A 16444-nucleotide genomic window follows, 5' to 3' on the forward strand; every position below is an offset into this window, starting at 1 on the left:
GCTGTTTTTAAAATCTTTTATTGGAATTTGTATCTGTAATTGCAGTTGTATTGTGGTATGATGTGATACATATATATTTTGACTGAATCTGCAAACCACTTTGATCTTGCTGGAAAAGCAGTACTGTATATAAATAAAGATTATTATTATTATTATTATTATTATTATTATTATTGGAATCTGTTAATTTCTTACTTATATGTTCTAGATGTGTAGGCTGGTGAGTCTAGATCCTATGCAGAATAAAGGTTTATGGGAAATGACATGTGTGCATGAATGACAACCAGCAGTCCATGGTGGAAAGTAGGTAGATGCCACAAAAGCAAAGGCTTCAGAACCAGACGTACAGTAGATACTCCTAAAATGAAGGAAGTGTTTTCCAAGATGGCCTGATTAATTCTAAGGCCAAGTCCCAACAAGTCAGAGAGAAGAGGAGGAGGAAAGGATGATGTGGGAGTTGGCAAGAAACCGTGTGTGAACATGGGGCAGTTCAGAGCTTCGCCGGGGGCTTTTGAGATTCCTCTTTCATTGTAATAATTATAAGATATAAATCTTAGCGCATGCTGGAGGTTAATATGCAGAGTTTGCTGCCAACAGCAAGGGAAAGGGAATCAAAAGTAAAGGGAGATGGAGTCAACTCATGACCTGTTCACCAGCTCCTTGGTTGCATAAGGGTTTCCTTGGTCATTAGCTAAATCTGGTTCAAATCCAGCCCAGGGGAGGAGAAAGAGAAAGATCTCCTGCTTCCCTAAAGAAAGGTTTTGCTCCATTGGTAAATACCCTTTGGATTAAAATACAGAGTGTGTAAAATTAATGAGTCTGATTTTATTAGATACTTCTGCAGCTGAGAACTTGTGTTGCTTGCACAATTGGCCTTCCACATCCACAGATCCTTTATCCAAGGATTCAAGCATCCACTGCTTGAAAATATTTTTTAAGTATATAAATTCCAAAAAGCAAGCCTTGATTTTGCCATTTATATGTGGGATACCATTTCACTGTACCATTATATCAAATAGGACTTGAACAGCCACAGATTTTGGTATCCATGGAGGATCCTGCAACCAAACCACATTGGATACTAAGGGCCCACTGTATTGTATTGTATTGCTTATATTATGGTTCTTTGGTGCTCTAAGATATTATAACATGGGGGGGTTATAGAAAAGCCCATTGCATATCTGTGAATGATAAAATAAGTAATATTCTCAGTAACAGTAGCAGTAACAGTCCTTGTTCAGATTTGTTAAAGGTATCAGATCCTTTTGAGCAAGAACTGGAAATTCTTCTGCTAGCATACTGGAAACATGACTACCACTTGTAGTAAATAGCAATTATTATACTAATTACTGATTACTAGTACTCATATAATATAACACCCACATTAAAAAGCTGGAACTTGGAATTATTATAGTTTATCATTAGCAAAGGGGGAAACTCTTGATTCACCCTAGATTTTCTTTTAACTGTGAGAACAGGGTGGAAAACATTGTGTTGGGGCTGCTCCAAACAGGGCAAATGTGTCAAGAGGTCAGTTCTCTGGAGTTTTAAAAATATCCAAACAATGTTTTTGTTGTCCCAGACACTTTTCTGGTGCTAGTTGCAATATTTTATTCCCACCCACTTTTTTTTTTACATTCTGAGACATATTGGAACAACATGTTCCCTTTCCTTCCTTTTAAAAAAAGAATTATAGTGCATCAGTGAAAGGACACTTTAGCACTATAGCTCTAAATATATATTTTTTAATCTGGGAGGAGAATATTTACTCCTTAAACCATAGGATCACACCAACAAAATCATATTCCTGCTTAAAGTTTTTTAAAAAGAAACCTAGTGCCTAGTGCAGATCCAAGAAGTTACTGCAAACAGTCCTCCTAAAGAATGAAACAAGTAGACACAAAGGTGAAAACAACTAGCAAAACCCAGTGAACTATATCATAGTCACTTATACTTCTTTAGCCCAATCTGAATGTTCCCTCAGATAGGCTTTCTTTCTTCTGCCTGCTTCAACAAACTTCAAAAGGGATATATTCATCCAACATCTACAAATGTAAATCTGGGATGATTTTGTCTGGCTTTTTCAAAAACTGAAAACATTTCACCTGTAAAATTGATGACAAATCATCTCTCTTCTTGAGATGTTTATGACTGTATAAGAGTCTGAAGAAACATAAGCTGTCATGGTAGAATTCTATCGTTTCTGACAGGTATTGCTGGTTCTTGTCACCTCCATGTTCACTTGTTCCCACTGGGCTCTTTTCTGCTATTTTAGGGTGGTGCAGGGCAGTATTTTTTTATTGAACAAAGTGATTTCTTGAATTCTCACTAGAAGATTTTTTTAAACTGGGCTGTGGTTTGCTTAGGCTGAGGTATATTCCTGTTTTTTAAATGCAATTTTTTAAATCTCCCCTTCTTTAGACTCATGGTACTTTAGTGAAATAGCATTTCATCACAAAAGTGCTGTTTTACTATTTCACTGATGTTCCTCTATTTTTTTTTTAATGGAGAAATATGAGAGGAAGAAATAATAGCTTTGACTTTTCTCACTGTCCATCCTGAAACCATTCAGCATGCAAACACTTCTGCCTATCTCACAATACACCACTAGAGTGGTGGCCAAAAACAACAACATAACAATAGATGCCCTCATGCCCCTCAGGACCTTTTTTTAGAGCCCATATTCATATGTCTTAGAATGAGGATGAGGATGAGGATGATGATGGAGTCTGGAATAAAAAGGTGCAAATATTGCTGAGAATTGCCAGCATACAGTTCACGATAACAAAGATGTAATCTGGATATTTAACACAAACACCCTGAGAATTATTATTATTATTTTATTCATTTATATCCTACTTTATTCATTTATATTCCATCCCCTCCCTCAAATACTGTGACACAAGATGTCTTACAAATTAGCAAAAGCAGTGCTGACTAAAAACATGCAAAACATCAGTAATGTAACACACGCGCGCGCACATATCCAATGTTTTGTATTTTTGTGAGTGTGTGTATCCTTAGAATTAAAACTATATAATATTCAGTAAGACAGAATAGGGGAAGAAATGAGTAAATGAGCACACTGTTAAAAGTAGAGTGAAGACAGGGTTAATGAAATAAATGCTTTTTTAAAACTGTAAAGATTAATTCCCATCACAATACATTCCTTGAGAGCAGAGAAAGAGCCATGCAAGGAATCATTCACATGTTGTTGTTTTTAGTGCAACTGTATAAATAATCTTATAATAACTGAAGACAGGGTTAATGAAATAAATGCCTTTTTAAACTGTAAGATTATTTTCTATTGATATTTCCAAGCATGTGTGTACGGTTGTGTGTGTGTGTGTGTGGGGGGGCTAAATACAGATTTCTCAGTAGGACTATCAGATGTGCTGGCACCTAATGGTTTTCAGGGTTAATATTTATAATCCTCCTTATATCCTAAGATCTCAGGGAAATATACAATAACATCTAATGATAACATCTAATGATAACCTGTGCATAGGACAGAGTGTTTTTAATCTGTGGTTTAGGCCTTTGTTACACAAGCCCTTAAATCTGCTATTAAGGTTAGAGAAAAGTGCCTTTGGCAATACCTACTGCATGACGTTGAAGCCATTTCGTCATTCCTTTGCTGATAGTGCATCCCTTTCCATTGATGGGAAACACCCATCAATAAGGTTCCAAACATGCTGCTGTAGTATTTCTCCTCAAGTATGGTAACTACCTGACGTGGCTTTTCTGGTATTGGACAGTAAATGACAGGAGCCAAAGAGATGTTGGAATGTAAAGATCCAAGGGCAGTGAAGAAGAATGGATGGAAATTTGGGGTGATGGATGACAAAAAGCACTAGATTAATGAGAGTGAAAGGAAAAAAATACTGGGAGAAAAGTGCACAGAATGACTGAAGCAAGAAAGTTAAGACATTTGACACCATCAGAGGAATTTTAAACAAAATATGGGAAGAAGGAAAGGGCCCATATAGAGAACAAAAAGAATGAGTAGCACAGCCAAACTGATGAGCGGAACAGATGAGGTGGACAGAAAATAACAAGTGAAAGGTAGAAATGTTTAAGGGACAAGGCAGCAAAACCAAGCAACAAAAGACTGCAGTTATAAAAGTGCAAGTTATTGGAGCTTGGAAAATTTCCTCTTGACCATTCTGGCTGGGGGATTCTGGGAGCTGTAGTCCTCGGAAGCATCTCCCAAGCTGTGTGAAGGATCATGGAAGAGTAAACAAATCTGGAGGGGCATAAAAAAGGGAGAAGGGTAAATGTTAGCAATCTTACAAAAATGAAAAATGACAAGATTTTAAACAGCTGAATGGGGAAAGGAAAAAGAGAAAGGAATTTGAAAAACAAACTGAGCCTAAATTTTGAGGAGGGGGAATGTGGAAGAAAAAGTAGGCTGATCTATTTTTATGTATTACTCTTTTATCTACAATACTACTATTTTTTTAAAAACACACCATGGTTTACATTAAAATGAATATTTAATACAGAATGAAAACAATAAAAGCAACTAAATTCAATTAAAATAAATGTTTTTAATCCAATAATTAATTAATAAAGAGATCGATCACAGACTGGCAAAGGCATATAGTGCATTCGGGAGGCTTCACAAAAGAGTCTGGAGTAACAAACACTTGAGGCGTAGTACAAAAATCAGTGTGTATAGAGCCATTGTATTGTCTATTCTCCTCTATGGGTCTGAAACATGGGTGACTTATCGCCAACACCTACTACTCCTTGAACGCTTTCATCAGCGCTGTTTACGCACAATTCTAAATATACACTGGATTGACTATGGGACGAATGTTGCTGTCCTTGAGCAAGCAGGGATCACCAGCATTGAGGCCATGCTACTGAGGACACAGCTGCGTTGGGCAGGACACGTTTCTAGGATGAAGGACCGTCGCCTCAACAAAATAGTACAGTATTCTATTGTGAACTCGCCACGGGTCAGCATAAGAGCGGTGCCCCAAAGAAGAGATACAAGGACTCCCTGAAACAACATCTCAGGCTTGGCCAAATTGATCACCAACAATGGTCTGCCCTGGCCTTGCATCGGGAGGCATGGAGACACACTATCCACAATGCTGCAGCCTTTTTCAAAAACTCATGCCGAACAAGTCTCAAAGAGAAATGACGACGCAGAAAGAACCACAACCCAGAAACATCACCCAAGGAGACTTTCCGCTGTGCTTTCTGCAACCGGACCTGTTTGTCCTGGATTGGCCTTTTTAGTCACCAACGCGCTTGTACAAAGCGCGGGATGAGTCCTTCCTGAATCTTCATTCGTGAAGCAAAGCCAGAGAGCTAAGCTTATCATCCTCATTCCATTCATTGGATTAACCTTCAACCTCCATCATCCACAGTTTGCATTGTCAGTGGGAGTACTGATTGAAGGATGATAGGCATTGTAGTCTGTGCCACTCTGAAAGGCCCTAGGTTGAGAAGGATTGGTCTAAGTTTAAAGCAAAGACAGAACTTTGAGGAATGCCAAAGGTTGGTAGGAAAAAGGGAAAAACAATTACCCACCGCTCCTTAATGAAACATTAAGAAAGCTATATATCAGCTCTACGAACAGGTCCAGTGATAGTCCTAAGATAGTGAAGAACAAAGCTTTTTGAGTAGTCACTAGTGTCATCACAATCAACACCATCACAGCAGCATCTATCATCCTGACTGGAATACAGAATCATAGGGGTACTGGGTGGGTAATCTATGTCTTCGGAAAGTAATGTACTATGGCCATGACAATACAGTAATTTCAACACCCTTAATGATACACCAAGGACCAGCATGGTGAAGTGCTTTGTGCTTGGACTGTGACTCTGAAGATGAGGATTGGAATCTCTACTTGGTCATGGAAGCCCACCTTAGGCAAGTCATACTCTTAGCCTCAGAGGAGGCAACAAATCTGAACATATCTTGCCAAGACCACCCCATGATAGGGTCACTGTAGGGTCGTCATAAGTCAGAAATGACTTCAAGGCACACAACAATAATACATGAAACCCAGCATTTGTCCACCCACTTCCTTCATTGTCATGGAAGCCAAAAGGTTCTGGCCTGACCATGGTTAAACTTGTTGGCAAACTGAAAGGCCAGAACTACCTCAACACTTAATGTGGCCAGGGACTCTTCTGTGCTTGTTTCACCAATCCTGGAAATGCATAATTGGTGTTTGGTTGAGAATTTTTGGAAAAGACAGGCCATCTTGACAGATAGATTTATATCCACATAAACTGTTCTAATCCTTCCCTCACTGCTGCTGTATCATGCATTTAACAGATATCTTTGGCTTTGTTGGCCGCAGCTACATTATATTTGATATCTGTATTGGCCAACCAAAATACCTATATTTAAATTGCTTCAGAACAACTGAACTACAACAGAAACCACATTTGATACAAAGTTAAGGTCTGTACCCTTAACATCATTACTTCCCTTCTCCTGCATGATTTTCTAACATCTTTTGCCTGATGAAGAAGCCAGTGGAGCTTTGAAAGCTTGCATGATGGATTTTGTGCATTTTGGTCGGCCAAAGTATTGCTCATATGTGGATTTTGGATTTTGTTGTATTTTGCTGCATGGCTTTCTTTCCTTTCTTATATTCAGTGGTAACTGTAAAAGATTATAGAAAATTATGGAAAGATGATAGAAGCAATAGAATTAAAGAATAAATTCATTATCAGTGTGACTTTACTTCTGAGGGCATAAAGAATCAGGCTGTAAAACTGTGAAAGGTATTGGAAGTCTGTTCTTCACTGTGTCTGGTTGGCTTTTCTTTGAAAGTAGCTGGCACAGCCAAACCGAGACATTATTCTGCCTGAAACAGAGCAGCAAATGGTGCCCCTTTTCTAACAAACAAATCCCACAACCACCATTCTTCTTCTCTGGCAGTATACAAAAATAGATAAAATGGAGGAGAACAGGTCACTTTGCTTTCATGACACTCTAAATCTTCTGCCTATGGAAGCTGTCTCACTTTGCTCAGTGGTAGGGCTGTACCTGCTATACCCCTAAAGCAGCCGTTTAATGACTATCCATTTGCAGAATCAACCATTTTTGTGGCTGATCATTTCCATCTCCCCCACTGCATCATACATATCCCTCCAACTGTCCTAATTTGGTGGAGACAGTCCCATTTTATCTTCCGTAGTCCCACTTTTCAACTGCTTTAAAAAATATTCCAGCTTCTCTGTCATCCTCCCACTTTCCCCCTTTGTCCTCATCTTATTTCCATTGATGCAAATTGAGTTCAAAGTGAAAAAGTCAGCACACTCAAATAAAAAATAGTGTGGGATCTTGCCCTTCTGAAGAGGCTCCAGCATAAGCAAATTGCTGCAGCCTTTCCTAGCTTGTGTGTTTTTCCTCATTAATAACATTTGCCATCTTGCCTATGTTCTGATGTTGCTTGGCCATGTGTCCGGGTTTTCATTTGGAAATGTTGGAGTGTGTGCATCAAGGAGTTTTAGTTCTCTTTCCCAGGCTTCTCCACCTTTCAGGGGAAGAAATTATCTATCCACATTAAGAACTTCTCTTTCAGTGCTAATGTGAATCCTTTTGACACAAGATGCCAGGCAGACCCAGTCATCTCACAAAGCTTAGTTAGAAAGGAGGCTCATCTCACAGTTTGGCCAGTGTTAAAATGATGGAAGTGCAAAGGCCTGCAATCATGATGGCCAGAGACTTTAACCATGTCTCTTGTGCAGGTTTCCCATGCCTTCTCCAAGAGGATGTCTGCCTGAGCCAAGGAAAGTTATTTTGGGACTATATTTCCCATTGTTCCCCAGTATGCATTGCTAGTGACATGCTGAAAAGTTCTAGGAGCCATAACCCAAAATGCAACTTTCCCAAGGTTTACCCAGGGCCCTGGCCAGGTCACTCCCCTATTTGAGTTATGTTTGAGTTTGTCATGGAGAAAAGAGCTATTATCCAGCCAATACATTCTGCTGTCACAGTTGGCTACCTTGCACGATTAAAGATTTGTAATACAGGTACCACAAAGATTTGCAGTGCCACTGTTGCAGATGACACCAATATGCAGTTCTCAGTCTGTACAGAACAAATCCTCCATAGCCATTGGGCCTAGCAATGTCCTTGCATCCTTAGTAGATACCCATCTTTGTAAATTACCAATTGATAAGATGGACTGAAGGAAATTCTGAAGTTTCCTGTCCCCCCTCCTTCCCCTAAGCACCATTCTCTCCATTGCATTCCCTGCAAAAGGGCACATGGAAAGGGAAAAGGCCTTTCAGTGTTACTAATTTCACATATGAATTTTTCCATGGCAAAAGCAGGCACAACCATTCTGTACATGAAGCCAGGTGCAGGCTGCCTTCTTGTGATTTTAAAATTCCCTGTAAATGGAGGCATGGCTGCTGGTTTCTTCCTGCCTTATGTGGTGAGGAAGCGGTGGCCATGTTCTGTGCTGTGGGGAGTTTTCCTTGGAACCCAGCACCAAAGCAGAATCAGCCATCTCCCCCCTCTCCTCCTTCCAGCATTGCTTGCCAGCAATTCCGCTGCGGCACCATGCCCCCACCCCAACTGCCAGTTTGGCTCGGGCCTTCTCCTGTTTCCTATGTGGCCAGGCTTTGCTAAAATGGCTTCCCTTTTTGGGAGGCTCACTTTGTCTTGTGAGTGGTAGGGAATGGGGAGGAGAGAGAGAAGAGGTCAAGGGCTGAAAGAGTGCGAGAAAGGAGGGTGGGGGAAAGAGATGGCTCTGGACCGAGGCGAGTTGGCAAAGCTGTGCATGTCTGAGACTACACCGACTCCAGCCCTTGCCAAATTTGCTTTCACGTGAGCTTTCAATTCATCCACCAAACAGAATTAAAAAAAAAGATTAAATAAATGAAAGGCCCAAGGCCCCTCCTGCTGTAGAGCAACCGTGTTCAGGGAGTGGGGCGGAGAGATGGCTCCGGCAGTGTCTGGGAGTGCAGCTTGGAGCTGGCGGGTCCAGGGACAATGAAGCAGACCTTGGCATCAGAGGTTTGGCAGAGAAGTGAAATTGGGTGGGGAAAAGGGGGGGATTGCACAGATGGTCTTGCCTTTATTTCACCCCAAAGGGAAAGAGGATGTTGAGTGGGGGGGAAAGAGAGAAAGAAGGACTTGGAAAGGGGTTCTGGGCTCCAGATGTACCCCATGCTATTAAGGGGAGGCTCTTACCCACTGACCCTTCCATTTTGGAAGCCAGGAGGTTTGTAGAGAGAAAGGTTGGCTGTACAGCCTAGGAGAAGCAAGGGAGGGGGACCTGAGTTCCCACCCACCCTGGCTTCAGGAACACTGCCTGGCATCATTGGGTGCGAAGGTCCCAGGGGCTCTGGGAACAGCTGCCCTGTTTTGGGGAAGCCAGGCAGCTGTGACAACCAGGGACTCTGATCTGTAGAATCTGTGCAAGGGGAAACATTAGGGGGGGGAACATCCTCCCACCTTTTTAGTCCCCCTCCCTTTTCCCCCTTTTGGTTGGCTGATTTGGCATTTCAGAAAAGAATCTCCGTTGCAGGGAGGTGGGCAAATGTTGCACACCAAATGTAGCCAGGAATCGCGAAAGATGCTGTTTCAGTGAAGGGCTTTGGAAATCCCACAGCTCAGCCAAAAAAATTTGGGTTGGGATTTCAGCTGCTTGAACCAATCAGATCTTTTTACTATTATTATTTTTTAAAAGGATCCAGCAAAAATACAGCAACAACCCTCCCAGCCCTTTGCCTTCTTATTTGCGTATTTGTCCTGTGTAGGTGACCTGTAGCTTTCTCTCTATAGCCAGGCCGACTTAATGAAGTCCTGTTTCCTCTGTAGCAAGCAGTTAGGTGTCAGGGGGCACCAGAAGGGGGAAACACATGCCATCCATCTGCAGCTTCTTTCCATTTGCCAACGAAGCGAGGCATTCTCCAAACTGACATAGGCTTTGTATGTATGGAGGGAACTGAACCTTATTCTTTCCATTTCTGACACCTGAAATATAGGCCCACAGACTCAGAGGATGGCAATGGCAAACCCCCTCTGGGGTAATCTTCCCAAGAAAACCCCATGATAGGGTCCCCATAAGTCAGAAATAACTTGAAAGAACACAACAATGATCTGGCCCTCCATAAGATTTGGCCTGCAGCTCCCATGATCTTTTGCTATTGGCCATGTTGGCCAAAACATCCAGAGGGCCAGTGTTTCTTCATCCTCGCTTGAAGCTAAGTCATGGACCTTGAGCATGGGAGGATGGCAGTAAAATAATTAATTTTTAGAAACCACAAGCAAACCCCTGTTGACCCACATCCAATCATGGGACTAAATTTTAAGTCCCAAGTTTCTAAGCACCCATTTCACCTCAGGAGTAGGGCTTTTGTACCAGACTGTGTTTCAGGAGTAGAGCTATGGACTGATTTGTAAGTGCCATCAAATACAGTGGGAAAAGTACTTAGCAATGATGGCATTCTTTGCAGGGCACCTGTTCTGGTGAGTCTGGTTTGTGGATGTTTGTACTTGCACTAAGGACTTTATCACCCGGGGAATAATTGGGGTAAAAGCAGGGGTTTAAATGGACATTAGCCCATGAAAATCATGCAGTCATGGAGATGATTTTCACACGCTTCACTATTAAAGATGACTTATCCCAGCAATACACAGGTAATAACCAGGAAATCCTGTGAATGATTTGTTGCTGGTCATTACCTGTTTATTGCAGGAATAAATCCTCTTTAATTGCAGCATGTGACTATCACACAGGGACAATTGGAAGCATAAATGGTGATTATCCCGTGAAAATTGTGCATTCACAATTAAGATTTTCACACGATGTCACGATTGAAACACCATTATCCCATGAATACCCTGTGAAAATTGTGCAATAACGATCCGTCCCATGTGATAAACTCCTGTGTTTCCCAACAAAAGACATAAAAAAGGGGGAGCTAAAGAAGCAGTAGGATGGATTTCTTGATTTTCAAACTATAATGCCCAGAATTCCCTGGTTTACATGGCTTGTGTGGCTCTACTGGCTGGGAATTTGGGGGACTTTAGTATGTTCTCTCTCTCTCTCTCTCTCTCTCTCTCTCTCTCACACACACACACACACACACCCCACAGCATTTCCAAACTCTCTGTTAGGGTAGTCAAAGACAACTGTCTTCTGCTGAATCAAGCCCAAGTCTTGGACTATGATTATTAATATTATTTATATCCTGCCTCTCCATTAAGATTGAGGCTTTAAAATACAATAAAATACATTGTCCCAGAAACCCACTCACCCACCATAACCAGTAAATCGTAATTGTAAACAATAACAATAAAACAATACTGTTAAAATTATTAAAATGGACAAGACAGGATGTCAGTGAGGGTGACTGAGATGCTAATCTGGGAAGGCCTGTCGAAAGAGATCCGTCTTGTCCGCCTTTTTAAAGCTGTCAAGATTGGTAATATGACAGGTCTCCTCGGGCAGGCCATTCCATAACTTGGGAGCAGCAGAAGAGAAGGTCCTCTGGGTAACCGCAGTCAGCTTAGTTTTTGCTGGCTGCAGTAGAATTTCCCCAGAGGACGTAAGTGTGCAGGGCAGATTGTATGGAAGAAGGCAATCCCGTATATAAGCTGGGCCCAAGCCATGAAGGGCTTTAAAGGTCATAACCCACACCTTGTACTGTGCTCAAAAACTAATGGGCAGCCAGTGAAGGGACTTTAAAATCGGTGTTATATGGTCACACCTGGAATTCAACTCTGATGGTGACGGGGAATGGTCACAATGGTAGTCTAACATACTGTATATGGTGGGAGTAGGATGGAATATAATAGGGCCAGAAAGGTGCAAATCGTGACCCTTGCCCTAAATTTTGAAGGGTTTCATAAGGTGACACAGGTCTTTTAGATCTTTACAGTGGTCAGTTAGTGTTGGCCATAAATCTGCTTACAAAAATTCAGTTTCCTTTAGTTCCAAACTTTCTCTGAGAAGATTCCTTTCTTGCATGTGCAGTAGCAAGGACTCTTGTTGTAATGCATATAGTCTACCATGAAGTTATTTTCTTTTTTCATACCTCTGCTAATGGATTGGAATTTGTGAGTATAGTTCAATTCAGCTGTTTCTCTTTCCAGCCTTCCTTCATAATTTCTTTGTTCAAGGATTGCAACCTTTAAATCTTGTAGTGTATGCCTAAGGAGGCTGAAATATTCTGCAACTGCTTTTTTTGATATGACCACTTCCAATGTCTGATTTGTGTCCAAGATGGCATATGTCACACTGGAGGAAGTACTTCTGATGTTGTGGGTGATGCTATTGGCCCCTATAATATTATAATAGGGTAAAGATATACAACTGAGCATCAAAGTTAGAAGCCATTGTATTCAATGTATTTATTGTATCCAAGCCATGATATGTTCTATCACTATAATATGGATGCAAGAGCTGGACAGTGAATAAAGCAGATAGGAAGAAAATAAACTCATTTGAGATGTGATGCTGAAAGAGAGCACTGAGGATACCATGGACAGCCAAAAAGGCAAACAAATAGATTCTAGAACAGATAAAGCCTGAACTCTCCCTGAAGCCACGATGATGACACTTAGGCTGTTGTACTTTGGCCACATCATAAGAAGGCAAAAATCATTAGAAAAGACAATAATGCTAGGGGAGACAGAAGGTAATAGAAAGAGAAGACTGCATGCCAGATGGCTAGATTCAGTCAGGGAGGTTGCAGGCCTGAATCTGCAGGACCTAAGCAGAGCAATGGAGCATATGGGGTACTAGAGATGTCTCATCCACAGGGTCGCCATGAGTCAAAGTCTACTCTAGAGCAGTTAACAACAACAAATAGTGCTCTCAGAATAGATGTGGGGCCAGAATTGGTGTCTGGGTTTTTGGCAGGGTCTTGTCCCTGTATTACCATCCACGTTAGGCATCCTTTTCTAATGCTTTCTCAAACATTTCTCTTTATCAGTTAAGAGGAAAAAATGCACACAAACTATAGCAAAAATTTCATTTTGAATGCATATTTTCAGAATGAAATGGTTTCTCTGCCTTCAGTTTGTTGGCATTCCTTAATGTTTGACAGGCATCAAGTATGGAATTTTACAAGCTTTAACTAAACTTGGAAAGTTGTTTTTTTTTTTTTAAAAAAATAAGAATGAATATAAAGACATGCTGAAGGCATTCGTAACTGAGCAGCAGGCAGGACGATACCCTGAAATCCAACACCTCATCCTACCACTGCTAAGTGATGAATAGCATCAGCCTGTCATTATAGTCATTCTTCCTTCTAAAGTGCCACATACTCTCAAAACAGATGGTGTTGCATGTCAGTTGTGAAATGCACTGTATTTAATACAGTCAAGTACTAAATACTATTGTGTTCCAGCTGTGAACTATGGTACAATATCAGTGGTCAAAGGGCTGAAACAGATGGCTCTGAAGAGGCGGCTGGAAGCTGCCCCTTCTGAAGACGGATTGGGGTCACAGCAACCACATGCTGTGGCCCCAATCCACCTTCAACCCAGCCAAAAAAGGAGGAGCAAAGAACCTCTCCTTTTCTGTCTGGCAAAAGCCAACTTTGCCTCCAGCGCTATGGCCAGAAGCTGGTTTCATGTCACTCGGGCGGCATGCGGTATGTAAACACTGCACCACCGGAGCACCCAGAAGCCGGCCCATGTTTGAGCAGCTGGGCCTCTTGAAGCTGGCTTCCAGGTTGTCTAGTTGGGCCCAAATTTCAGCTATGAAAGCCAAAAACTGAATTAAAATTTAAATTTAAATTTAAAACTGGATGTCAGATACCAATATCAAATGTGCCCGGGAAAATAGCCAACAGCTGATAATGAATCCAAAACAAAAAGACTCCACTCAGAATTTGTAGAACCAGATAAGCCTTGAAAGGCAGACGTACAGGCAAAGGCAAATGAAGTCAAGAATCAGTCCGAGTATAAGCCAAAGGATCAAGCGAACGAAGTCAAACAGTCCATGTCAAGGGTTCCAGAAAACCAGCGTGGTCAGGTCAGTCCATAGTCAAAAGGCTCAAGCCAAGAAATCAATGCCAAGTCAGGACAGAAGATGGTTTTTGCAGAGAACTCAGATAGCTTCTGGCGAAAACCCCGGCATCCTTTCCAGCCTTCTATTATCAGCCCTCATTAGTGCAGGTGGTCTTGATAAGGTGGCTTTTTTCATAAAACCTCCTCAAGCACCAGAGGCATGCCCTTTCAGATCGTCTCTGGCTAAAGGTAGGTATATGCTCGTTGTTGTCTTCCTCCATGTCCACAGTGCTAGAAGGCCCTGCTGCTGGGAAGTTTGGCTCCTGATTGTCTTCTAAAGCCACAGCCTCTATTGGAGCTGTCAGGGCAGAGCTAGGACCAGGCTGAGGCTCAGGTTCAGGCTGTGGCTCTAGCTCAGCCTCAGAGTCCTCAGCCAGGCTGGGCCTGACAAAATCTTGATAAGACATTTGACCTTGTGACTTGTCAGCATCAAAATTCACAGATAGTAAATGTGGGGAATAAATTCATTTCATCCTTCACTCAGCCCTGATGGAGATAGTAAAAATCAATTTTGGGTTGTACTACTTCAGAATGTGGCCCCCTCCCCTCCATGTCTGAATACTTCTCATACCAGCCCATAAATGTATGGAAAAAAAATCTGCACTCAGCAATTTGCACATAGGAGGGAAATTCTGCTGTTCTGCTGTTGTTTGATGGTGCCTTCAGTCGTGTAAACCAGGCCTTGCAATCTGAAGTGGTACAATCTAAACACTGGTCTATCTCCAGAGTCAGAACTAGACAATAGATTCCTGCTGAGAAAGAGGTGTTTGTGCAGCAAGAGTGTAGCTTTGTTGTTGTTCTTAGCTGCCTTGCAGCCAATTTCAGCTCATGGCGACCCCATGAATGAGCTACCTCCAAGCCCTTCTATCCTCAACTGCTTTACTCAGGCTTAGAACTGTGTCCTCCTAGATTGAATCACATCATCTAGTGTGCGATCTCCCTCTTTTTCTACTTCCCTCCACCTTTCCTAGCATTATTGTCTTTTCTAGTGAGTCCCACCTTCTCATGATGTGTCCCAAGCACGACAGCCTAATTTCAGTCATCTTGGCTTCTAGGGAGAGTTTAGACGTGATCGGTTCTAAGACTCATTTGTTTGTCTTTTTGGCTTTCCATGGTGCCGTTAGTGTTCTTCTTCAGCACCACAGTTCAAATGAATTGATTTTCTTTTTATTCGTTTTCTTCACTGTCCAGCTTTCACACCTGTACATGGTAATGGGGAAATACAATGGCTTTGATGATCCTAACTTTGGTGTTCAGTTTTATATCCTTGTACTCTAATGTTTTGTCTAGTTATTTCATAGGAGCCCTTCCCAATACTAGTCTTCTAATTTCTTGACTGCAGTCCCCCTTCTGATCAATGTTTGAGTCAAAGTATGGGAAATACTTAACTATTTCAGTTTTATTGTTGTCTGTATTGAATTTCTCTATAAGAATTCTGCCCCAATTAAATTTTCCTTCAGTCCTCAAACTCCTAGCATTGCAGATTGTGAGATATTGAAAATCATATACACTTATATCTTGTTGTGTTCTTTCATGTCATTTCTGACTTATGGTGACCCTAAGGTGAATGCATCACAGGTTTTCTTGGCAAGATTTCTTCAGAGGTGACTTGTCTTTGTTTTTCTCTGAGGTTGAGAGAATGTGACTTGCCCAAGGTCACCCAGTGGTTTTCCATGGCTGAGCAAGGAGCTGGGTCTAGCAGTCATATCTACTCTGTTCACAGTCCCTTTGTCGCTTTTGCCCCCTTTTATTGAATGCCTAAACTGTATTTCTAAATGCTCAACTGAAGTTTGAAGTTTTAGGAAATTTGGGGAATAACGGAAAACTTACTTGGGGGAGCAGAAATAGTATCTGGAAAGGGTTATCCCCCCCCCCCCCCCCGGTTACACCCCTGGTGTGGAAATATCTTCTTTTTTATCACTCAGCTCTTTCATACCTTACAGTTACATACCTTACTGCCAAGGCGACATCTTATGAAAATTTGGGGGTTGCAGTTTGGTCAAGGGCACTAGAAGGGTTTCCTTGGGTGAGAATGCTAAAATCCCAGTATTCCATAGGATATTGCTATGGCAATTAATGTGGAATCATAATGCTATAACTGAGTAGTGTGAAATGGCTCTCTTGTCTTGTGATAGGCTAGGGGTGGCAAAGGTAATTTTATTAATATTTTTTAAAAGAACACTCTGTCTCAGTCATAATTATTTGGTTCATGTGGGAGAAGCAAACAGAGCTGGGGAGAGAACAGACTGCCTGCAGATACCAGACTGAGGATACCTGCCTTGGTTTTGTCTTCCATGTCTTGTCTTGCTTTTGTTGGCAGATTGTCTCTTAAATTTCAGTCTTGAAAGCAGCTCAGCGAAAGAAATGCAGGTGTACATTACATGATCATCCATAATATTTGGCTTAAGATGGCCCACACATTCAAAGGGCATTT

At 41.6% G+C, this 16444-nt stretch overlaps 1 protein-coding gene across 3 annotated transcripts in view; it reads left to right on the forward strand.

The window, feature by feature from the left end:
* NFIX (nuclear factor I X) overlaps positions 1-16444 on the forward strand; it is a 321990-nt gene that overhangs the window by 19664 nt on the left and 285882 nt on the right. Inside the window, exon 1 of one of the 3 annotated variants that reach the window (XM_042448605.1) lies at positions 8985-9000. The exons of the other annotated variants lie outside the window; for them this stretch is intronic. The gene's annotated coding sequence lies outside the window, so the exon portion shown is untranslated. Of the gene's footprint in view, positions 1-8984; positions 9001-16444 lie in introns of those variants that run through there. 3 annotated transcript variants of the gene reach the window in all.

Source organism: Sceloporus undulatus, chromosome 2 (genome assembly GCF_019175285.1).
Source record: "Sceloporus undulatus isolate JIND9_A2432 ecotype Alabama chromosome 2, SceUnd_v1.1, whole genome shotgun sequence".
In the NCBI taxonomy this organism is placed as follows: Eukaryota; Metazoa; Chordata; class Lepidosauria; order Squamata; family Phrynosomatidae; genus Sceloporus; species Sceloporus undulatus.